The sequence below is a fragment of the Syngnathus scovelli genome, chromosome 6, assembly GCF_024217435.2.
Source record: "Syngnathus scovelli strain Florida chromosome 6, RoL_Ssco_1.2, whole genome shotgun sequence".
Classification (NCBI taxonomy): domain Eukaryota; kingdom Metazoa; phylum Chordata; class Actinopteri; order Syngnathiformes; family Syngnathidae; genus Syngnathus; species Syngnathus scovelli.
Window position 1 is genome coordinate 17,558,893 of NC_090852.1, and position 25,893 is coordinate 17,584,785.

Below are 25,893 nucleotides of genomic sequence, written 5' to 3' on the forward strand. Positions count from 1 at the left end.
AAAATTTAAATTAAGAAAAATATGTATATTTAGTTGAAATCTTTTAAAAAGGAAATACTATATTTATAATCGATCATCACATAGTATCTTAAAAACACAAATTCTATTGCTTTATCAATAATACCTGGTTGAGATTGGTAAAAATACAAAGAACATGCTTCATCATGTAGTTTCAAATCATAAAGCAAATTTGATTATATTAATATTTGGTTGAAATCATGAAAATGAATTCACAATTATATATCATCATAGCATACAAACGGGTGATTATTTTAAGCTCAAATTCATATTTAGTACAAATCATGGAAAAAAATATTTGGAAATGATTCCATGTTGCTATATCGTACAATAAATCTGCAAATTAATTTCAAACAAGGCCAAGTGTATAAATACACATATTTTATATAGTGAATACTAAAACTGGATGTTGGATAGAAAAATGCATATTTACAGTTACAAAGAATATAATAACTTCAAGGTCCAATATATATATTATAGATTACAAACATTTATATGAATATAAATATGATATTAATACAAATTTACTGTTGGTCTGAGAATCATCTTAGAATTTGTCTCCAGAGCTCCGAGGGGAGAAAAAATGCAACCGCCGCCGAGCTTGTTTAATTTGCTCTTTTGCGTGCGGGGCGCAGGTTAGTTCATTTCAATTTTTGATTTCAAAAGCTATCAAATACACCTCGTGCGAGAAAATCAATTTTCCCAGCTGCCCCGGCTTTTGTGGCAAAAAGAGCGGCCGGCATTGGGGGAGCGGCCCCAGTCACGTGACCCAGTCAGAGATTAGTCGGGGAAGGCCGCGTTGCCGCCACCTCAATTACGCTCTGCCTCTTGTCATTTACCTCCAGAACACCTCATTCATATTTAATTCATGAAAGACTCGGCGAGATTAATTGTCATATAGATGACGTGGAGAAAACACCGCAGCCGTCGTTCTACTCATTGCCTGTAATTTGGCATTACCAAAAAAAATTCCCATTAAAAACTGCATGTCTGTCAAAAACATTGATTTTAATTGTAAGGAAAATCAAGATGGGTGGCTTGATTTAATTGTCTGTAAAAGCGCGACTGGCAGTTTGAGTCTTTCCACGCTTCTCGATACGATCAGCGGCAGTCTTTCATCCGCATATCACATGCACAATGAAGCCATTTTGATCACAGCATTACTCTCGCAATTATAAACTTTTAAATGCGTGCGGCGGGTTCATGTAAAATCCTTTTTGATACATTTGACCGATTGTTGACATCGTCTCGCTGCATGGATGCGAGCGTATTTTACAATCTCGTTAATTTTTTTTTGGTCGTTCCGACTCAAACCCAACCCTCCTTTTTAGTCAAAGCAAATTTGGAATATATTCAGTAATCAAAGAATGGATCAACCCCAGCGACTGGAGAGGAGGCAATTTGCGGCCATATCATGAGATTATATCCATTAGACGGCGTGTGGGTTTGAATGCGTGTGCGTGTTATTCTATGGCGAGTTCCCATGACAACTGTTTTGGGGCGAGGCCTCGGTGGAAAACCAAGCTCAGCTGTCATCGCTTCACCTAAAAGCTTTGTAATTGCTCTCATTTGCATAGCACAATTAAGTGTGTTAGCTCACAGCAAGAACAATCAACCTCCACTAAAGACGGGGGACGCTATAATTATTATATCAGTGGATTGCGAGAAGCGCCTCGTTGATGAGCCTGTCAAGCTCCATTCCTCGGCGCTGCGCAAACACTCGCTCTCCGGCGGATCTGTGAAGCTGTTTGGAATATTTAGACTAAAATTGACTACCTTGTTCATCGCCGTTATGTTCCAGAGCAAACCGTAATCGGGTAAAAGATGTGATATGAAATTTGCGAGGATAAAATGATCAAAGAATGTACATCTGTGTGGGCTGTCTCTGCCGAGTCTGCGGGTGAGTGTTGGGATGTGAGCTGTGGCTCACAGCAGCATCTGCGTGAGCGTGCTCATTGCGTTTTATAAACTGAAAAGTGCATTTGCGGCTGTAACTATCTTTTCTCATATGCTACAGATTTCTACCATATAAGTGGATTCGATCCACACACAAAAAAAGATTACTAGATTACCAGCCACCTGAAATTGTGCAAATTTCACGAATCAATACAGATTTCCATATATTTCAATATTTTTGAATTTTAAACACTTATATTGATCATCATTATTTACTTTTATCGTGTTGTACCTGACAATAGTAGTGTCAAAAAGTTGACAAAATGATAAATTGTCAAAACTAGTTTGTGGCTTAGACTGGACCGCTGCAAGCTATAATCATAATTCCAGCTGCATGTAGTGAATCGTCAACATCAATTTTTGGCGCCATGTTTTGCTTTGGAGATGAACACATCTGCAATACCTGCTTCCAATTTAGACTCATTTGAGTGGATTCCCTAAACGTTGGAAATGGTCCAAAATGGCGGCTTCAAACCAAAAAAAAGCTTCAATAAATAAGTTGGTCAAATAAATCAGGCATCACATGGGTGCTTCCATGTGCAAATTTGTCCGCGTACCTAATGATGTGTCCTGTCAGTGAACCACTTTCACATCCGTGTTTGATCCGTCACCGTTTTGATCCCGCGGCGCTCTCGGTCGTGGTCGACCGAAGCCTCGGAAAGGTTACGTGTACACGGCGTGCTCATCATTGTTTCTTTTCTCTCCCTTAGACGTTCGGGGAGTCTGTAATGAAGAGCTCTTGAACTGCCGGGCGGAGACGCGCTGAGATGAGAGTCCAGCAGGACGCCCCTTTTGGCTCTGCGGGACGGTAACACACACACGGATACACTCTTATTGTTTGATAAATCGCAGATTATTTATTTTTTTTTTTCTTTCCGCTTGTTCCAGCGTGTTTATTGTGGAGGGTAACAGCCTTGACATGTCGCCATGCAACATTTTCAAAGCGACACGCATGAAAGCAGGTGCTTTCTAAGCTTTATTATCAAGCCTGTGATCACATGCTGCAGCACATCTTTGCCTCCGGGGCCCTGCCGTGTAATGGAGGGACCAAATAGCAAGCTCTCTCCACCCCCCCCCCTAACGTAAACTACTCAAAGACCAGCATCAATTTTAATTTGTATTTATCCTGTTGATGCTTCCCCCCCCTCCCTCCCTTTTTTTTTTTTTTTTTCCCTCGCCGCACAAATTACAGCCATCATAGCTGTGATTCCAGCAGCCCACGCGGCGCGCTATCAGAAAATTAGCACGCGGCACAACCAGTGGCGGGTTCAAGGTGTCACAACACAATTATGCTACGACGGCGACCTGACGAGCTCTGACTGGTCGCCGGTTTTGTGACAACTAAGCCTGGAGGGCTGCCGTGTCTGTCACATGCAGGGGATACATTTAGTCTCCTTTGTGGGTTCGTCTTTCAATTCACATGCTCGCACATTAAAAAAAAAACAATTGAGATGATTAGTGGGTGTGTCATGGATACACTGTGTAGTAAATTATTAGGAGGAGGCTGTTTTTCTTTCGCAGTAAATATTTTTTATACTATCTTTTGAAATTATTAGGATTTTGTCAAACTTTGACGACAAAAGTATTTGGTTTTATTGCCGTGTTAAAAAAAAAAATAGGTACGATAAGAAATCTTTTTCATTGTAGTATAAAAAAGCTTTTGGGTAACCTGCAAAGAAAAGTACAACTATTTTGAATTAAAGTCGTTATCTTAACCTTGCGTGAAGGAAGCACTGTATTTTTTTTTTTTTTTTTAGGCTTAAGGTTAACTTGAATTTTTTGGGGTCGTATGTTTGAAACAAAAAAAATTGCAAATTTGAGATTAAAATCCAAATTTTACAAGAATAATCTAGGACATACTTTAAATATAGATTAATAATTTAGTCATAGATTAATGTTTTCGCAGTATAAAATAATGTTGGTACATATTTCATTCATTGGCGAGACGTGCAACTTTGCAAGAATAGTTTTTAAAATATGAATATGACCAATTTTGGGGCGTGTCAGCATTACATTATCCCCAGTATCAGGAAGCAATTGTGTGATCTTAAGCCTTCATTCCATTCAATCCTACTCGCATAAATATTTGGTCCACACTGTGTATCAATTCAGCTTCATCTTTGCGGTCAAATTCACGCCAACCTCCCCGAGAGGCGAGTTGACTGCTGTCTATCTACGCGTGCGTGTCATTAATAAAATGAAGCCGTCAAGTCGAAAAAGCTTCTGCGCTGTAGGAGTCAGCTCACGGTGACTTTCAATCAAGCCCTAATCCTGGCGTCTCATAAAAGTTGGAGCGCAAAAATGAAGGGAAGCTCCTCACTGTGCTCTCGGTGTCAAGCCATTAGGCTGTGTGAAATGAGGTGCCACTCACCCTTCTCAAAGCCGTCCATACGGCCGACGCGCCGCTAAAATACTATACGGGCTCAACACTGTCGGCTGGATGGAAACATAATTGTGCTGCGATGGTCGTCGTGCGGACGCTAATATCCTCTCACAAAGACTTGAAGAGGATGCAACATCCAAGTTATAGCGGTTTGATGCCACGTTGATCGGAAAAACGTGGCTTTAAAAGACAGAGGGTGTTCAGAAAATTGTGTGAAATTCAAATACAAGCGGATGGACGGAAGGATCCGTCTTCATCGACTTTGAACCTGTTTGAGTCCCCTAAGACACGAGTTGTTTTTGAAATATAGAAAACTGTTTTGTATAAAACATGACAAACCATAAAATCAGGATTATATCGTGTAATGACGTGGCCGAGTGAGCTAAAGTCCGGTCGACCGGTTTTTCTGTGTGGGAGTGTCTGGATGTGAGTTGTGGCCTACAGCAGATTTTCAATTTGTGTCAGACCATTCAAATAAACCGTGGTTCTCCTCGCCCACATGTGAGAACGTTACACAGTATCTCCAATCTCTCATTTCGGTTCACTCGAGTGGAGCTTGATAGTAATAACTCACAAGTCAACATACCACTGTATTGAGTTGCGAACTTATTTCTGCTCAATAGCGTTATAGATCTTTCCGGGAATCGGCTCCTAATAACTACGAAGGCGTCAAACAACAAAGATGTGGCCCGATAGTGGATTTACCCAGAGGTGGTACGCCAGCAACAATGAGGAGGAAATAAAGCTAATAAGTGTCACTTGGATGTGACAACACATTCTACATGCTTCTTTCAGATCTCATTTCCATTGGGTAGCCGAGAGATACCCTGAAGCGTGCCTGTTAATGGGCGCCTCCATCAGCCGTGCTGGAAACAGCCCGCCTCATTACTCACTCCGCCACAACTGTGCCCGGGGGGTGGTCCTTTTCCCCCCAGAGCCTGTGCGTGTGTGTACTATGTGTGAGTGCCTCAGTGGCGAGTTTATTTCATTTATTTCAAGGAAATACAATTCAAGTCGCTTTTGTTTTATCCAACTCAGGGATAGTTTCAGCGGAATTTGTGTTTTTTGTGGATTCCTTCTCTTTGACTGACAAATTAACTTGACAACTTTTAAGGCAGTCCTACTTACTCATTAATCAACCAACTAACTCTGGTTTTTGCGTTATCCTACTAACCATTGTAGTTTTTGTGACCCTACTCACTACCCAATTGTCATTTTAGTGTCATCTTGCTATTATCTATCATTGTGGTCGTGTAATCCTCTGAAGTAAACAACTAACTACAGTAAATGTAGCATTAGCATAATTTGCTACTAACTCACTGTAATACTTACCTCACTTACTGTCGTTTTTTTGTAGTTTTGACTCATAACTATCTATACTTTTAGTGTAGTCCTTTGAACTAACAAACTAATAATGAAGATAGTTTTTGTGTGATCCAACCAAGTAACCGGGTTTTAGCAATTTGTGTTGTTTTGCGTAATGTTTGTCACTTACGACTATAGCTAGCTAATTTCTAGCATAGTCCAGCTAACTACCGACAGGTATGTACTAGTGGTTGTGTAATTCCACTAACTCACAATTTAGTTTTTGTTACTAATTTTCACACAGTCCTCCTGATAGCTACTTGAATAGTTTTAGAGTAATTTTAGTGCAACCCTACGGTCTCTGGCCTAGCGTCGTTTCTGTGAAAAGAATGTTTTACATGCTGTAGACAAGCAGCGCCCACCACCTGATTGGCCGTCTGATTCTACAGCACTCACTTTGCAATTCAAAGTGAGTTTCACGATTGGTGAAGGTGCCAAATACTCGATGTAACCTTTCCTCCCTCCCCAACCTGCGCAATGAATATTTTAAATGCGAATTTCTCGCCAGATCCGCCTTTGGAGCGCCATTTCCCTTCTAATGTGAGCTCCTCTACATGATTTCTTATCTCTCTCTCTCTCTCTGGTTACTGGTTTCGATCTTTCTTGACAAAGTCAACAGGGGGCATCCTTCATCTGTCAAAACCAAACATCGGAATACGTTTCATGCCATTCGCTCCTTTTCTTCGCCTCCTGTTTGTCACCTTGCCCAGATGATCATACCTGGCCAATGTTAATCAACAAGAGAAGAGATAAAGAACTAGCGGCTGACCCTCGGACCACTTGGACCCAGCTGGAGGGTCCGGCGGCAGCATGGCGTGCCGCAATCTGTGAAGCAGATGGCTGCAGAGAGCGGCAGGTCTCAGCCTGGCTGCCTCCGAGCTGCCCCGTTTAATACCTTCCTGTATCACAGACTTGTTAATAGTCTGGGCAAAAACTCACAGGGCCCTGTTCACTAAAGAACAATGGCTCCCGTCTGCTGGCTCACTTATTTTGTGATCTCCATCCCTGGTGGCAAAATGGTTGCTGCTATGCTGTGTGCCCTTTGTTACATGTTTGTTTATTTCCTGCTTGGACTTGGACAGTACAGTATGTCGTATTTTCCGCACTATAAGGCGCACTGGATTATAAGGCGCACGTTCAATCAATGGCCCATTTTAAAACTTTGCCCATATATAAGGCGCACCAGATTATAAGGCGCACCTTCAATGAATGGCCCATTTTAAAACTTTGTCCATATATAAGATATATACATTTGTCCCGCGGACCAGACTTTGGACACGCCTGCTGTAGTGGCTCAATATTGGTCCATATATAAGGCGCACCTGATTATAAGGCGCATTGTCGGCTTTTGAGAAAAGTGGAGGTTTTTAGTTGCAGAAAATACGGTGTGTATATTTATGTATTTATTTATTTTTAATTCATATAGTGAAACAAGACAATAATGCTTATGTCAATAGTTTTACAAAGTGGTTAATTAAGACCCAAAGGCAAAGAAGTCATCAAAGATTTGCCTGACTTCTTGTTCCTCCACCTTTGCTTGTTGTTGTTGTTTGGTTTCGGTCTGCCGGGCAGCTATAGCAGAATCCGCCTTCCCTCCTCATCCTCCGTGGCGTCATTGTGGATGAAGAGTGGCAGGCAGCAGAGTGACAGACTGCCCCCAGAGATGACACCTGTCACCAAGGGGAGCGCTGCTAATCTACAAGCCTCATTTTGTTTGAACTCTTTGTCACCTTGCCGTCAAATCCTCCTCTGCTCAGCCGCTTGCCAGGTTTTTTTTTTTTTTCCCTTCCCCTCCCTACCGCTTTTTTGGCCCAATCTCAGCATGGCGCACTAGACAGAAAAGCAACACGAGCCTCTCTGATGGCTCTGAAATATCACTGCTACTTAGCAATAAGTGTTTCCTCATACATGCGCTATGAGTTGGTTTGAAAAATGTCATAACTGTGTATTAAATGCATAATTAACAATCATTAATTGCTTTCAACAGTAAGTGGGCCCACTAAATAGCGAGTGCCACACATCTGTATTGTCTCCTGTACACCAAAATTATTACTCCATTTACTATCAATTTGAATCACCTCTTGCCAAATAGTGAGACTACTCACACCATAGCTATAAATGAAAGTAGCTACCGATGTTTGGTAACATTTTAAACTTGAACATGATTGAGAACAAACTGCAAATCTCAACTTAATATTAGGCGACTTATTTTGCTAATTTATATGACACTATCCATTTATGGCACTTTAAAATACAATTTTAACTGTAGGCTAGGTTTTTTAGCTCTTCATTAAAGATGTAGAAGATAATTTGACCTGCAACGTAACAGAAGATTTCAATGACAGTCGTACATGTGTGTGTAGCTTTTTCGACCGGTTATCCATGTATTATTTTTTCCAAATCCGTTTTCTAATGCATTTTCGACCGTGTAAAACCGGCCTTGTACCCCTGCACGAATGACAAGGAGGAGGCATCCCTGTTCAAATGTTTTTATTCCCCAAACAAAGCCCCATTCATTCATATTGAGATGTGTCTTAGTTAAATTGATCTCAATAGAAATGCAGTCTGGAGTGGAACGGTCTCTATGGAGCAGCACACTCCGCCCCCCTGGCCAAATATCTATATTGTCCACTTCTACAGACTGCGCTTTGTAATTATAATATAATTCATTATGTCCGTGCAGCATGTGCCACAAAGAGGGTAGTACCCCTCCCGACGCGCCCTGAAATCCTCCCGCACTGATCAAGCTGAACGTGCACATTGTCGTTTTTTTTAAAAAGTCGGCCCGCTTGGAAATCCCCTCTCGCACACACCCACCGACAACAATAGATTTCCCCCTTTTGCTTAATAGAGATATCAGCCGCAAATCTGACAGCTCACAGCGGCCTCGTCCACGGCTGTTGAGAAATCTATAGCACGTTGACAAGCCGGCCAAAAGAGCATTCATTCATACCATAACCACCATATTAGATTATGTATTTAGTGTTATTACTCCCGCTCCCAAGTGTGGGAAAATGTGGAGAGAATGAAAAAAATAATTCTTTCTATTTGCATTGAAAATAGTGTTAATAAGCTACACCTATTTATCATTTAGCTAGCAAAATAGTAGCGGGGGCGGGTCGCTCACTATTTGGCAAGCTTGAGTTCCATTTGTTTTAGCACAATTAGCTACTCCAAGCATTAATTTGCTGTTTCCATAAAGTGTTCCAAATGTGTTAATAACCACTTTATAAACAATTTACAAAGGTATATTATGAAGTTTACCACAATTGGCCAGTTGCACTTAACAGCTAGCAAATTCAGTAGTCTCACTATTTGGCAAGCGTGAGGCGAGTCTTGCAGTACCCAATTGTTTACCTTGCAGTTGAAGTCTTGATGAAATGTTATCGAATGTATCAATTACCACAAATCATGTTTAATTAGCTACTCCCATGTCTAGCTAGAAGTGGAGCCATTTTTTTTCAATGCCTCTATTAAATACAATTATCTTTTCCGCACACATTTTCAATGGCTGTGCCCCAAAAAAATTATTGGCTTGCATATAGTTTCACTTAATCCTTTTGCTTATTATTGAGAGTAAGATGCAGCAGTTGACAAAGATAAAAAAAAAAAAAAAGCTCATCTCCATCCAACACAATAGCTGAGGTTAAATACAAGGTTGCATACATTTTCCAGTGTATTCATATTGAAATAAAAGCAGCAATAACTGTTGCTTATTGCATAACAATGTGTATTTTTTTGCATTGTGAAGGCAACCGGTAAATGCGAGAAATTAAACAATTGTGATGTAATTTTTTTTCAATTTGTAGATAAATGAAAAATTACATTCATTCATACCAAACATCACATTTACATCCAAATCGTCTGCAGACATTTGCATTTTGACAGCATTCCGTCCTGATCAAACTAAAGTCTGGTTTCCCATAAAGCTAAGTAGCATGCTAACTTGGGCGCTATCCTTTGATAAATGAGGTCAAATATAAAACCAAAAATAAATTATAAAATTCCCCATACAATATCTTTGCGCCTAGTGGGAAAGAAGTCACAAATAATTTTTTGGGTTGTAACCAGAGCGTGTCGAAAGAGAAGCGCTCGTCTTTGAGTCTAGAAGGAGTTCCGGCCTCCCATCGCACACCGATCCAATTAACACCCCGCCTGCCAATCCCTGTCGGGGTCATACGTCGGCTCCCGTGGCGTCGCTCTACCTGTCTGCGCCGCTCTCCATGCAATCTGGAATTAACGCCGCGTCTCACCTGGTCACGCGGACGCGCCACAGATTAGACCGGTGCGACCGCGAGATACGCCCGGCTCTCCAAATGAGGGCGCGGGGGGTTAAGATTCCAAATGCAGCGGGGGCTATTGTTTTGCAACTTCTTTCTTATTCATTAAACTCTGAGGTGAACCCCCCACACCAAATTACCTTTTTTTTTTGTATTTTTTTTAATTCTTCCACAAGCCTGATAAGAGATTTTATTTTAATGAATAGCTAGAAGTTAGCAGTTATCGCTAAGCTACTTGGGGGGCTAAGTAGGCTACTTCTTTTGTGAAGTAAAATAATGTATTAAAAAAAAAATGATTGCATGTGAAAGGTTTAACACTCATTATTACAATGATGGGTTTAAGTAATCTTTTGCTTTCACAGTTTTTTAATTAAATAAGAAAAAAAAATCATATAAAAATAGGCCGAATTTATCGGTAATACTTTTTGAAAAAATTTTAAATTGCTTTTTATTAATCTTTTATTCTCATCAGATTTTGGGGGGCAACTTGAGGAAGCAAATAGTGATTATTAAAGTTAAAAAAAATGGTACAAACAGGGAAATTAGCCATTTTTTGTTAGTTCAAGGGTCGTCGTCGAGAAAGTGGAAACTGTCTCTAGTGGTCCTCTGTTGATATAACAAACTGATCCAGTTTGATAGAGGACTGCGTTAGTATTGAACACATTCAATATCACTTTAAACCACCGCAGCTCGTCTATCTGCCCGAGGCGAGCTGGGGAAAACAACATTATAGGCCATCTTGGACACAGATACATCACGCTACCTTGGGATGTTCAAAACCATTAACATCAGGCAAAGGCCTATCACTTTGCGGGAGTGCGCGTTGTATGTGAAAGGTTACACTCACCTCAGCGTGTCCCTGCGGTTATTAAGACAACACTTGTGGAATCCGCTGGGCGTGTTTTAGCAAGAAAAAAAAAAAGCCTTTTTATTTAACTGCAAGTCAACGACACAAACATGACATAAGTGCAGCTCAGCTTGTCTTCACCGCCATGTAATTGGGATTTCTTAACAGTGTATTGTGTACGTTGACAGGAGTTGCCAGTTGATTGCCCTACATGGGTGTCTAATTGATTTAGATTAAAAAGAAGACGGCTTGGGATGGTTTCTGCGGGGAAAAAGAAAAAAACATTTGCTTGGTTTGGTTTCACTTTGCCCCGAAACTGCACAGTGTATATCTCACATGCCGTGCCGATGACATCATCAAGATGAAGTGCGAGCTGAATAACAAAGTCAAAGCCGGAGAAAGTGCTCTCGCCGAGCTCCACTACAAAGTACGACCAGAGGATCCTCCCGCCCGGCTCGCTTTGATAGTGGACCGGCCCGCGTTATAAATAATGGATTACAGCATTTACAATGCAGAGAAAGAGATCTTGCTATCAGTAGAATGAAAATTCTAAGGAGGGGAAAAAAAAAATGTTAGCGCTTTGCAGTCTCGCGCATAAAGGAGCGTCGATTTTTTTTTTTTTGCTTCTCGCATTGTGCGGGTTAAGAGTGTTTGGTTTCCCTCCCACTTCTTCTTACATTTTGCGCTAGCTTATTTTTCTGGCAAAAAGGTGTTTGTGGTCTACTGGGACCACTTAAAAGTTTATGCAGAGCACTAGCCAAGTTGGACAAAAAAAAAAAAAAAGGGCCTTGAAGTCTACACACACTGGCCCCTTTCTCAGAGGCTCTCAGCTCCGGCTTGGGGGGGAGTGTTGTTGGTTTACGAGAGGGAAAATAGTCCCGGCCCTCCGCAAAAGTGAAATGGGATTAAGGCCTTTGTTCGCTCCACAATGGTGAGGGGAATTAGCAATAGTTGTAGGCACTTAGAAGAGCTCTCACACACAAGCTTATCCCAGATTTTGCACAATAATCATTTGAATATCAACAGTGTTTTGCAACTACAGCGCTAATGTATAAACCTCCCTTTAGGATATCAAAATCCAACCCCCTCCCACTCCCCCAAAAAAAAAAAAAAAAGAATTTTAGCCGGTGCATGCATCTGAAATGTTCTTGTTTGAGAGATTATTATTAAATTTGAGCACATTTTGCACCACAGAAAAACATTGGAAAAAATTAGTTTTTTCGTATGTATTCCAGTTCTCTTGGTTTGTGGAATTTGTGCTTGTCGTGATTTTAGCTCTACTTGATATTTTTGGGCAAACGAGAAATGCTTTTGATGGTGATTATAAATTGAGACAAGGAATTTGATACTTTAGTTCTTTATATTTTTTTCTTTTCAAGTCGATTCTCATTGGCTGGTTTGTCCAATATTCGAGTGAGGAATGCCATCAGCAAAAATCCAGTTGTTTTTTTTTGCTGTTTTTTTTTTTTTGTGGCGATAAAGCAAGACTTTGGATTTAGTTTCAGAGGAACTCCTGTCTCATGACTTTCCTTTGTAATCATCACAACATGGCCACATTTTAGGAATTTGCTGTTGTCTGCAGATTTTGGCCCGCTTTTCTTTCGCTTACTATTGCTGACTCCAAAAAATTGCAAAAAAATGTTTGCGTCTTTGGCTCCATCTCAGTTATTAGTGGAATTATTGACAAAACATTTTAGTTTGTTCTTCTGCCAGAATGAGTCATTTGATGACATTTTCTGGGAGTGATATGCACGGACTAGTTTTTTTTTTTTTTTTTTTTATGCCCACGCACTGAACACGTATTGTCCCGATCACAAAACATTGAGTGAGATCAGCAGACTTGTCAAGAGGCCCCGGCTTGAATATGAATGATGAGAGAAGAGCAGGGTGGTCTAGTCCGAGCGTCGCTTCTGGCTCTTAGGCAGGTGAAAATAAGCTCCACTGTCCCCGCCAGCTGCCTTCATCTCCACTCGGCCACTTCGCCGCGACCGAAATGGACGTTGCCGTGCGGGCGTAGCTCGTTTTCAAGCCCATTGCGTCTTGAGCTGTCAAACCCGAGAAATGAAGACATAACGCCTTCCCCTTCTTCCCTTTGGCTGAATGCCCTCGAGTGTCCACATTGTATCGGCGTGAATGTGGCGACTACCATGCGCAGGATGAATAAAGTTATTTGGAAGGGGGCGGAGGGGTGAATAGGATGTCGTGAGCCCCCTCGGCTTTTTGAGGGCCCCGCGGTGCGGGGGTCACGGCCCAGCTGCCTTTTAGGGGTGAAAGGGACACCAGCGGGGCCGAACGGCCTCGCCAAAAGAGCAGACAAAAACCCCGACGGTGTCAAATAAAGACATCTCAGATTGGACGTTGACAGATTCTCAACACACACCCCCCCCCCCCCCCCTTTCCTCCGTTGCCCGAGTCGCTCGACGCACTTCACACTTTGAATCTTGGCTCAGATTTGTATCAAGTGTCCTGGTCAGTCTCCACTTCCAAAAAGTAGACTTTTGGTTTTCTTTGATTTCTTTAATTGATGGGGTGCTTTGGTGATTTCAACCGCATTTCCTCACAGGTAGGATTCCTATTTAATTTTCGGCTTTATTTTCTAGCAAAACAACCAGTGTTGGAAATAATGGCATCGCTGTCTCTTCAGCAGAACATTTCCAAGAGACAATCTGTCTCGGTCCCACAGGTCCCATCACTCCTGTCGTGGCTTCCTGTTCATTTTCCGATTCACTACAGTCACTTACAGTCCTCAATTTGTCAGTACTGAATGTGCTGTCAGTCCCGTGAGGTCATTGCGCTCGGCCTTCTAAAGACCGTCCCTCACTCCAAATTAAAGGTGATAGAGCCTTGCACTTTCTCGCTCTTCCAATAAAGCTTTATTTTTAAGAATCAGTCCAAAACATTTTGGTAGAAAATCTAGTAAGACTTAATTTTTTGGATTCTGTATTTTAATCCTTGTGAGGTGCTTCATACAGTAAATAAAATGGACGTCCTTGCGAGCCAAGATCCTCTCAATCGAGATAGGGAAGCAGAAATTTCTTCCAGCGGGCTGAAATTGGCCAGGCTAAGTAGGCTAATCATCAGGCCACATTAGAAGGAATTGCCAGTTGATTTAAGCTGTCAGCAGCCAGCGGTAGGTAGCTCAGGTCCGAAGATGCGGCCACCTCCGCCGCCTGGGGGTGAGCAGGGGGTGGAGGGGGGAGTCAAAGACAATTTCCATGGTAAAAAAAAAAAAAACGCCGCTGGAGAAATCCCAGCGACGGCCCCCGCGAGATGATCAGAGAGTGCGACGCGGCCGGCGTAGCGAGATGGAAGTGTACAAGTGTACAACAAACGCTCGGTTCCGGTTGCCGTGCGCTAATCGTGTTGTTTTCACGCGTAGCCACAGGCTATGATAAAGAGACAAAAGACGCTTCTGACAAGTGTGCTGTCAAAATGGGAAATATGGACTATTATATGTGTCAGCCTGTAATCACACACACATACGCCGCACAAAGAAAGTCGTCGTTTTTAGTTTGGATTTTTTTTTTTGCTTTTACTCTCCCTTTCATCAAATGTGTGTCAAGTGTCATCAGAGCGCTTTATTCATTCATCACTGGCTCCACATTTAAATTCATTTTCCTTCAGGCTCCTTTTCTGAGTTTTTTTTTTGGGGGGTGTGTGTTTTAATTTCTGCATACGTGCAGAGTTTGCCGGGAGACAGATCATTTGCGGCGAGAAGAAAAGAGATCAGTGGCGCGCCGGTGGTTTGTCTGATGAGCGACGAGATGAAGAAGCACTTTTACAAAAGGAGCAAAAACGCGGCGGTGACAAGCGTGTTCATCTGACGCCGTTTACGTCACTCTGCATTCGACGTGACAACACTGACGTGTTTCGTTGCACACGGAAGGCCTTGCGACAGTCACAGTTTAATTTTTTTTTGCATTATTTCTTTTTTTTCATTACAAATTAACAAGATTGATTTCTACTTAGCTTTATTTATGTTACACAAATTTAGAGGCTACACTGAAAAAAGTTTTTCTTGAATCAATTTTATTTGGTCAAGTGCATAAAATAGATTCAGATAAATTTTTAAGTCACCTTTCGTGCACGACTTGAATAAATAATTTGGGATAAATTCAACACACCATATTATTCTTTTTGGTGCACTAAATAATAAGACAAAAAAAATCATGTAAATAAAGTTGCAATTGAATATAAATTAAAAAGTTGGTGTAATGTTAGGAAAATTATTTTGAAAATTAAATCGCTAATGATCTTAATTTGTCACAATTTTACCGACTAAAATCTGAATCGGTAAAATACGTTATGTATTTTCTACTAAGTAAAAAAGTCTTTACAGGCACAAACCTACAACATGAGTAAAAATATAACTGCAGAGGAGTTAAAAATGTTTCAGTTTTGTCCAAAAATCCAACAATTGCTCAGTTTCATTTTATATTTCAACTTTCATTGTTAAAAAACCGAAATATACTTTATCCTGGCCTTATTGTGACTTATTTTGAACATTAGTGCTCGTGTGGGGGGGGGGGGGGGGCTTGTAGTCTGTTGTGAGTGTGAGCCCCCACGTAACAATAGATAGCGAGGCATGATGACTTATTAAACAGAGCCAACCTGCGGCGTGCCTTTTTCTCATTACCTTTTCAATTCCCTGCTTTAGAAAGGCGTCGGGTGCGCTGACCAAACTCTTGCCGTGTAATTCTCTCTCGGCCGTGCTTTCATCAGCACTATTGGCTGGAGGAATATGAAGCTGATTTTTATCTATCCGCCTCTATAAATTCACAAAAAGCCCTCGAGTCTCCCCCCCCACCACCACCACCACCAAAGCCTTCTCCCTCATATGGAAGACATCTCCATGATGTGGTCGCCACTATTGCTGATCCCCGCTATCCGATAAAGCTCCCCCTCTCGTTTTTGTCAATGATTTGACAGGCATCTGACATGAGCCTTATACAGACGGTGCTTTTTTTTTTTTTTTTTTATATAATACACTTGTTTACACCACGCTGCTCACATGAAAGCACATCTATCTATTGCATCGCACTCTTTCTCACGATGGAGGACATATATTGACGCCTACAGATTGTTGTAATTCGATAGGATGCCAATTAAATGAGTACTAAAAGGAGAGTAAAAATAAAACCTTTATATGTAATGTTCACTTTTGTTATATTACCCCCTCCCCTCCCCCAAAAAATATGGAGTGCTGTTATGAAATTAATCGTTTCAAAGTTTAAAATGCTGAGAAAATATTTAACCCTCATGGTATTTTGCTGAATTGTCAAAAATCTAGAAACATTTCTTTTGTTTTATTGTGCGTCAAATACAGATTTCACAGATTCAAAGAAAGAAATAGGTCAGCCTAATTGACCTTTTTTGGAAAAAATATAAAATCTTAAATTGGAATTAGATTTATGTTGGTGCTCGTGTTTTTTGTCATTTAATTATTAATAATGTTTTGTATTGTGATTTTTGTGTAAAGTGGGTCAGGTCCCATTTGGGAAATCTGGAAGGAAAAATTGATAAATTGGGATTACATTTATTTTGATGGTCATGTTTTTCTTCATTTACTTCAGAATACTGAGTTGCTTTTTCTTTTTAAGATATAGAGTGGGTCATATTTACACATTTGAAAATCTAGACGGATGTTTGGTGTTAGAGTAGCCTTACTTTTTCCTTTTCATTTAAAAAAAAAAAATACTGCCTTTTGTTATTCTATTTTTTTTAGTTGAACCTGCAAAAAATCTAGAAAAAATTGCCAAAAATGTTTCTCCCCTACTTTCTTTTTACGAATTAAGTAAAACAAGATTTGCAATGTGTTTTGATGATTAAATGTAAAGCGAGTCCCACTAACCTATTTGAAAATGAAAATGCTTTCACTGTGTTTTCCTGGAAGCTCTGCTCTACCACCACTCCACTAATAAACACAAAATCAAGCATCACACAAGTGACAAATACCTTAAAATAAAAAAATAGTAGCAGTGCTAATAAGACAGTTGGTGTCACACGTGCTTACTTTGAATGTGTTCACTTCTCATCTGCTCTCGATTGCTTTCTGGCACTTTTGCAGCAGTATCCTGGCGTACTTCTCTTTGAAAGTCTACAGCGACGGTGTCACTTGTGGGAGGGGAGGTAGGGGGAGAAAAAAAAAAAACTTTCATCATGCATGGCTAGCTAATCAATTGAAATCCAGCTGCCTTAGCGCAGCCACCCACCCATACCCCCCCCCTCCTCCCCCCAAGCTAGGTTGTAACGTCGACTCGCTCTGCTTTCATCAGCTCAGCCTGCTCTTAAAAAAAGGACTCCTGTTCTGATGAATTTTTCAGTTTGAAACAGATACTTTGCTTGCATACCTATGTGGACTTTCAAACTCTCCAGTTGGCTTTATTTTGGTTTGTGGGTGTAAAAAGATGCAAATTCTATTATTCAATTTCAAAGAAACGGGAGAATGCTCTTTGTGACATCACAAAAAATATATAATTGGAACAATGGAAATTCATTTTGTGTGTGTAAATTTAATAAATCTGTTTTAGCAATTTTTTTTCAATATTGATCTACATATAATTAACAAGCCAAAGAGTAAAAGAGACAAAGAAATAAAATACTGTTTTTTATTTTATTTATTTTGTGTATATTTGCAATATACTAGAACAATCTTTGTTTATTTAAAAATAATGGAGGAGTGATAAGGAAATTAAGTGTTCTTCAATTTTTTCATGTTTTGTTTCTGACATGGGCTGTTTTAGATGTTATCATAAAAAAATTACTAAATTGAATACAATTCCTAATTTGGAAAATTAAGAATGAAAAAGAAAAAAAAAATCTCAATTTCTGAAGGCTACTTTTTTTCTTTGTCACAGGGGTCAAGTAGACCAGTTTTACATTTAATCATCCAAAAATGCAACAGCACAATGTATTTTTGCAATAAATTGCATTTTTCCCCCCAATTAAAAATGAATGAAAATGTTTTCTAATATATGAAAAAAGAAGACAAAAACCAATGTCTGATTCTTTTTCCTCCAGCTTCTCAAACAGGTTTGACCCACAACATAACAGAAAGGTCAAGCGTATGCTGCTTGGACAGCTGACTCCAAACTTTTTTCCATATCATCTCAGAATGAGTTAGTGTTTTGCTTGCATACAAGTCCCAAATTGATTTTCATCAGCACATCACAGCTTTTTTTTTTCCTTTTTAATGAGATTATAATAATTGTAAGGTTTGACAAGATGCATTTCCGCCTACGCCCCCCCCTCCCTTGTTAACTCTCTGCAGACTGGCCTTACATCATTATTATTTCATATTTGCAATCTTCAGCTCCATGGGGGAGAATATTATCTGCAATCATCGCTGTCGTCGTCATCGCCCTCGTCGTCCTCGCGATTCTCTTGGTCGCCTCCCAAATAAGTCATTTAGGTGTAAAGCAGCTTCATTTACTCCACCTATTCATGCCCCCCACCCCCTCCCAACCCCCACCGGCCCCCGACCGCCTCTTTGCTGTCATATATCTAAATACAAATCTTCATTTTCTAACTGACAGCTTATTACCTCTGAGCACACATGCTGATAAATTTAATTCCAATGAGTTAGTTTCCATTTTAGAGATCCCATTTATCCGCTAATGTGCTAGCAGACACACACTGGTGGACAAAAAAAAAAAAAAATAGAAAGAAAGAAAAAGTGCTACATGTATTTACAGTAAATTTATGACATTTAAAATATGTAATGGCAGTCTGGTCCTAATCATTAGTAGTATGTTTTTAGAGTAAATGTCACTTTATATCATACCGTGACATTCCTGATTTCTGATTTATTTTTATTTTTATAAAAAGTACCAGATTGTGACGTGCGTTCTCATCACAGTTGTCAAAAATAAAAATAAATGTCTTGTGATGTTATTACTTTTTTCATATTCAAATATTTTTGTCATAATCTGACATTTCTTTCTTCTGTCTCATAAATATGTGACTTAATTCTCTTTTCTTATAAGTGCAACTTTTTTTTGCATAATATGACTGTTTCTTTTATTATTTGAAAATCTTTTTCTGAAAAAAACATAACTTTAACATTATATTTATATATACAGTTTCTAGTTTTCTTAACTAATCATTTGAATTGTGTTTTGTCTTGCAGGGCGGTCGGTTTTTGTGCAGCAGCATTTTCTCAAGAAGTAAGTAAACTATTATTATTATCAGCTATGATGTTGCTCCCTCCCAGCGTCCGTTAACAATGTGGCTAATGAGCCCCATTATAGGATGAAAGTGTTCTCAACAGGTATGAGAGGACACTGCTGCTTGGAAACTGTGAATGCACACTCCTTTCAAAGCCCCCCACCCCCCTAAAAGAAGAAAAAGCAAAAATGGGTCTCATGAGGTAAAAAAAAAAAAAAATAGCTTGCTTGAAAATGAAGATAACTGGAAAGCAAACATAGGAATAATAAAACAAAAAAAAAAAAAATCAGGACTGACGTAAATGTTATATTGATTATTTTTTGTATCAAAGATAACAGAAGGGTGTTAAAATAATTTTTGGTGAGGAAAAAAAAGAAAATCCCCCCCCTAATGATTTGGTGCATGGATCAAAATTTCCTTTTTAATGACTAATTGTAGTTAAAAGCAAATGTAAGCCTAATTAGCGGTGCTGTGTGCAATTACGGCTTTTGTGAGCAGCCGCCGCAGCAGCTTTTTTTTTTTTTTTTTTTTCCCCCTCTCTGTCTTGCAGCAGGGCTTTTTCCCACTGAAAGGCTTCACGCTCGGATTAGCCGTGGCTCAATCGCCGCGGAAAAAGTTCCTGCTAACTTGCAACATTTCTTTCACGCGCCTCCCCTCCTTCAATTCTCAACCATAAAAACAAGATAATGCACAAAAACCTGTGACCTTTAGCACAAAAAATATCAACAAACCCACTATTTTAAATGCTAAATTGTATTTTTTTTTTAATGGACAAAAGCAGCAGAATGTAAATAAAAACGATATGACAGTTTGTCAAATGAATTTATCTTTTTCTGCTTGTCTGCACAAGTTTTGCCAATGTTATCAGCAGTTTTCGCTCAAGAATAGCTTGAGGTGTTTTGAGTGTAAATCCGGCCAAAGCTGCCAAACACACACACACACACACAGCATATGCTAAATACAGATAAGAGTATTCCTAATAGATCTGCAAAAAAAAAAAAAAAAAAGTCTGGTTGCAGCGTAGCTCAATGGATGTGCTTTGAATGTAGTTGATAAGTTGGCTTAAGCTTGAATGCTGTAGCCCGACGCAACATTGTGCAACTGGGGCCCGCTCCATCACAAAATTTGCCTTCCAGTAAAGACCCCCTTTCTGGGGGGGCGGGGGTGTGGGGATTAGAGAAAAGCCTTCCAGATCAGCTCATGTCTTACTATAATTTATGATTAGAAATACGGACGTGCCAGGAGGAAAAACCGGCGCGTCGGGATTTTTATTTTTTTGGTAGCCTTTATTTATCTATTTTGTTCCGCTAAAAAAGCGAAAGTAGGGATTTTGTGTATTTTTTTTTTCAGCCTCTTAGAATCAGATGGACGGATGGATGGATGGATGGATGGATGGATGGACGGACGGACGGACGGACGGACGGACGGACGGACGGACGGACGGACGGACGGACAGAGTTTATTCTTGCTACTTTATGTTGGCAGCAAAAAAATTTTTTTTTTTCTTCCACGTGGCTCTTTTGTAATAACCACAGTGGAATCATTGTATAGATTTCTTCATTAATCAAAATCTTTTTTTTTTTTTTTTGACAAAAAGTAATTGAGTTGACTTTTATAGAGCATTTATTTAAAAAAAAAAAAAAAGCATCATTTCATTCTGCGCTATAAGAAAGTTTGCTGTGTGTGTTCGTGTGTGTGTTCATGTGTGTGTGTGTCAGGAGGGCATCTCTTGGCTGCCTCCTTAATAAGCTGCTTGCACGGGCCTCTACTGTAATATATTGCAGCAATAAAGCAATTCCAAAGCCAGCCTGGCCTTTTGACCGGCGCTGAGAGTGTGGAAAGCAGCAGGCCCACCTCTGCTAACTAGGCTGCTTCTCTAATATGAAATACCTGTCCCTGGCTTTTCACAATCGGGGAGGCGGGGGTGAGAGGGGGGCGGGGGGGTGACGGCGGATGAAGCTTAGCGCTTGATATTTTCATTTGGTCCCCTCGCAAGATGCCACCGTGCCGCTTTAATCTCGTGTTTGACGTCGGAGCGCTCTGTTCATGAAAAGTCAGCCTCAACTTTGACCCGAGGGGAGGGGCCGTCATAGAAAAATGACAGTGGTGGGTGGGAGAGTAGGGGGGGGTATCCTTGACCCCTTCCCATTGGCCTGCCAAAGTCTTTCCCCTGCCCTTCTTAATCAGGTGGGACCCTTCCCTTTTTAGCCAGTGAGATGTATTCTCTACTTCCAGCTGCGACTTTCATTCCAAGTGGGCTCAGATGTCGGCTGATAAAGATGCAAGTCTTAAAAGGAGGAAGGGGGATGCTGCTTGGTTTTCACTCATTGATTAAAAGAAAAAAGTAGAAATAGATTGGTCCAACTTCTGATCAGATTGATTATTTTAATTATTTTATTTATTCACTCATTTATATATTCATGTGTTTATTTATTTGGGTATTAATTTATTGATTCCTTATTTATTTATTTGTTTATTTATTTGTGTGTTTATTTATTTATTTGTGTGTTTATTTATTTATTTGTGTGTTTATTTATTTGTGTATTTATTTATTTATTCCTAATTGTACAAATTGAAGTCTCGAATTGATCATGGGGGGGCAAAATATTCCAATCGCAATTGTGTTGAGCACAGCATAAGAGGAGGAAGAGTCGGCTAATGACTTCCTCCTTCTTGGTGTGGTTCTTTTCCAAAGCGGTTGTTGTGAAGCGCGTACGACACAAACAAGCCACTTCTCGGCCGCCTGCTGATTGACGCGCAGAATCAATTGCTCCCCATCGCATCCGTGTCAGTCTAATAGGGCGCCGCCCGCTCTAATGATAGGCTGCTCTCCAGCAGATTATAGAGTGGCGTCAACAAAGACTCGCTTCGCCTGCTATCATTGAGCAAAGCCTCATTTTCACTCACGGCAGGTAAACACACACAGATTACAATCTTGACGGCATATGGAAGAGTCTACTCGTCTTTAATGGCGAATGAATTATTAATACGGCCGCATTAGTGAGAGCCGCTTATGTTTCCTCGCTTTACAATCACGCCGACTTGTGATTGGTTCAACTTGGTTTGCTCACTCGCGAAGAAATTCTCAAAATGTTTATTGATTACGATAAAGGACAGATTAGCGATGAAGTGTAGATGAAAACGGTTTATGGCGGGAAATAAGCATTGATGGCAGATGTTGCTGATTGTTTGCTTTTTTTCATCTTGCCAGTGGGATCAAAATTGAGAAATGGATTCCCAAAACAGGTGTGCCAGACACAAAATTCTGGATGAATTGCACACTTTGTGTGTTTTTCTGCATTTTGAACTGATTTGCTTGACTGTTCATTTCTTTCTAAGTGAGCAATCTTACAAATTCAACTGGGGGATCACATAATTGTTTCCTGTGTATGTGTCACAATAAAAGCTTTGGCACATATTGGAAGTCATCAAAACAAATGTGTTTCCTTAAAGACCCCCCCCCCCCCCCCCACACACACACACACACACACTCCTCTGTGTAATTGTAGTTGTCAAGTGAACACAACAAAGGCCCTCTCGCTGCCAACACGACGGCGATCCAAAACAGGAAGCGCCAATAACGTTTAGCCGCTGTTCCTCCGTGTTTACACTTCATCAAAGTTTGATTGACTTAATTGAAAAAAACAAAAACAACTTCCATTCTTCCAACAATTTGTGTTGACCCGCAAGTGAAATTGGATGACTGGAAAAATGTGGCGCACATCAAGCGAGTCCCTCGCCCTAAGTGGCACGTTTGTATATCGTCGGAGTTGGAAAAAGATGACAAGAGAAGTCGAGGCGAGACAAAAAAGACGAAGGGCGCGGCTAATGAGACTAGTTAGCCATTCAAATTTATGGAAATGTTATTAATTACAGACACCTATCTCTCACGGCGGCCATTTGGCGCAAAAGGTAATTACGAGCGACAATGACACACACGGAACAAGCCAAGGCGATCAAAGAAAAACGGAGGAAAGTTGCGAGGCGAAGCGAGCCCGGCCGCGGGCTAGCCAGCCTCATTAAAGTCCCACTGTGTTGATCACCAATTAACCTGCTTTGTTTTTCTCCTTTTGATGCTCCCCCTCAGCTCGTAGCCCCGATGAAGGGAGGCCGTGAGTCGGAGGTGACCCGCTCCCGAGTGGCGCCCGGTGGCGAGGCCGCGAGCCTTGATTGGTCCTCGCCAGGGAAGGGGTGAGTGACAGCTTGGAGTTGGCCAATCTCAGTGGGGAATAATTAAGATGATATTTAGGTGAGCCTCATGTGTTGATGAGATGGATTGACACGAAATGATTGTCTCATTTGCACTCCACTAGAATGAAATTAGAAGAAGGCGACGCTGATTGGATAGCTGTACTCTGTTGAGGTACCAATAATTAGCTACAGATGATTTGAAGTTAAAAAAAAAAAAAAAGTAGTAAATAATACTTGAATTTACTTCTGGGGCTAAAATGAACCAAAGTTTATTTCTCAGTCAAAACAAAACATCACATACTTCTTTGACACCAATTAATGCTATCCTACGACGTCCAGAGAAAAAGATTATTTATTTCTTTTTTTACTCCAGGTGTCACTACTCTGAAAATCCTCATTGTTTGCGTATCGTGTTTATAAAAGCTGGGGAAAAAAATGGACTTGGCGACTAGTGATGTCACAGCAAAGTTCAGCGAGTGTTTTTGTTCCCCGCCAGTGACGATATGAAAGTGCTTTAATTGACTGGGGCTCAGAAAGGAAGATTAGCGCTCGGACGGAGATGAATAGGTGAGAAAATCTCCGGGCTGATTAGACGCCAACAAAATGGGTGGCCGCTCTCAACTTTTATTATGCGGCGATGGAGGTCATATTTAAAATGAGAGATTAGCCGCTCATCACAATATTGGCGGATTATCAGCTACCTGCTAGCCTGGCCGCCGGTCGATAAGAGTTTGACTGCATTTCGAATTAATTTTCCTCAGCTTTACAGCCTCCTATCTTGTTATTGATCACGCCGTTAATCCATAAGCAAGCGCATCCTTTCCCCGAGCGGGAATAAAGAAAAAAAAAAAGGACTGACTAAGAACTCGAGGAGACGTACAAGTTCCTTCTCCGGTCCTCGCATTGATTTCCGCGACAGCGGGAGCTCGTCACACCTCGGCTCCTTTATCTGTTTGTCTTCTCCAACAGAGGGACCTCCGCTGCGGGTGAAATGTAGCCCGTGACCCCCTGACCCTCGGGGTCCGGCATTTGTCTCCAGTGCAGTGACCACAAACAACCCCTGGTTTTGCTGTAAATGTCAGCGCGGCGCCGTTCCCGCCCTCTCGCCTGTGAAGCACAATGCTGCGCTCAAGCTGCACTAATAGGACACTTTGATGGCAGCGCCATCATCGCTTGTCCTGTTTGTTTGATTGATCTACTCACTCTCTCACCCTTCCTCTCTGTCTCTCTATCTGGGCACCATGTCCAAGTGACAGTATTACCTCAAAAGCTGTTAATTATATATAAATGTGTGTATGTGTGTGTACATATATATCTCTATCTCTATCTATCTATCTATCTATATATATATATATATATATATATATTTTTTTTTTTTTCCTATCATTAAATGACCTTTCTTAATGTAGACCTCTCAAAAATAATTCACAATTGATTATTTTTAACCCAAAATTTTAGTTCAGTTATTTGATGTTAGACTTTCTAAATAGTTTTAAATGTTTTTTTTATTTTTTTATTTCAGGGGTCAGGATGAAATTTTAATGCAGCATCATCATGGGTTTGGTTTCTGACCAAAATAACCACAGACTTTGGTTTAAATAAAAAAAATAATAATTCAAGTGTACACCAAAAAACAAGACAAAACGCATCTGCTACTTACATATTTTAATGAAAAAAAAAATGTCCCCTGGATAAAAAGATAAAGATAAAAAATAGTTTCCATCAACAGATCAATTTAATAATTTAATAAAATATTAAATGAAATTTTATAATGGATCTATCCAGCTATGTCAAATATTTAGGCACACTTTTTGAGAAGCTGTTCTTGCTGGTTGAATTGTCAATCCTCACATGTTTTCGGTGATTCATGGTGTGAAGACATTGCTTGTCATGCATCCAATTTTCAGCCACCATGTCACACCCTTCCCCCCTCAGACCCTTTTTCCTCCAAAGACACACACACACACTTCATCATCGGGCCTCCCGAGGTTGGTGTCTGTGCGTTGGGACTCTATTGTTGCCCACCGCTGGATAATGCCCTTATTAATTGTACCTCTTTGTAAGGTGTCAGCTGCAGCCTCCGATTGAGATGGATGGATCTCTGGAGTGCGCTCTGCTGCACAGCCTGCAACAGTGCAGGGCCGCCCGCCGGCCGGCCAAATGCTCACATAAACGTGCTATTTTCACCAAGATCATTTTTAGTCATTGATTATTTTTGTGTGTGTAGTTAATTAGGTGGATTGAAGCCTGTGTGCTGATCAACAGCATTAACATCAAATCCTTTCCCTCTCATTAACGGAAGCAAAGTCGTAACAGTTCATTGATGCACGTTCCTCCTGGCTGATGCTGGTTTGAACTGAACTATGGATCACTCAGGTTGCCTCATTCAGGTTTGAACACACTAATTAAACACGATTTATAATTATACAATGTTAAATGGCTCAAAATAAAATGTGGTGTTGGAGAACTTTTATCCTTGTGGTCAATTTTTTTTCAGCAATTTGCCAAAAAGTGATCATAATTTAGTTTGTCAGCCAAGTTTATGTATGGAATAGTTTTTTGTTTATTGATAGCCCATTACATAAAACAACCACTCATAAAAAACATGGTTCACCATAAAAAAAATAAACTGAAAATAGATTTTACTTTTGTTTTTGCATCATATTATATTTTCTGTTGAATTAGGA

At 40.4% G+C, this 25,893-nt stretch overlaps 2 long non-coding RNA genes across 2 annotated transcripts; one reads left to right on the forward strand and one right to left on the reverse strand.

The window, feature by feature from the left end:
• Nucleotides 1–2,534: 2,534 nt before the first annotated feature.
• On the reverse strand, nt 2,535–17,057 carry LOC125971265 (uncharacterized). Its single transcript, XR_007482377.2, has 3 exons — nt 16,863–17,057; nt 10,850–10,894; nt 2,535–2,772 (listed from the first exon to the last, which is right to left on the reverse strand). It is a non-coding gene; the product is annotated as an uncharacterized lncRNA (long non-coding RNA).
• A 1,965-nt stretch (nt 17,058–19,022) lies between these two features.
• Nucleotides 19,023–25,679, forward strand: LOC125971264 (uncharacterized). Its single transcript, XR_011087044.1, has 2 exons — nt 19,023–23,206; nt 24,176–25,679. It is a non-coding gene; the product is annotated as an uncharacterized lncRNA (long non-coding RNA).
• The last annotated feature ends 214 nt before the right edge of the window (nt 25,680–25,893 follow it).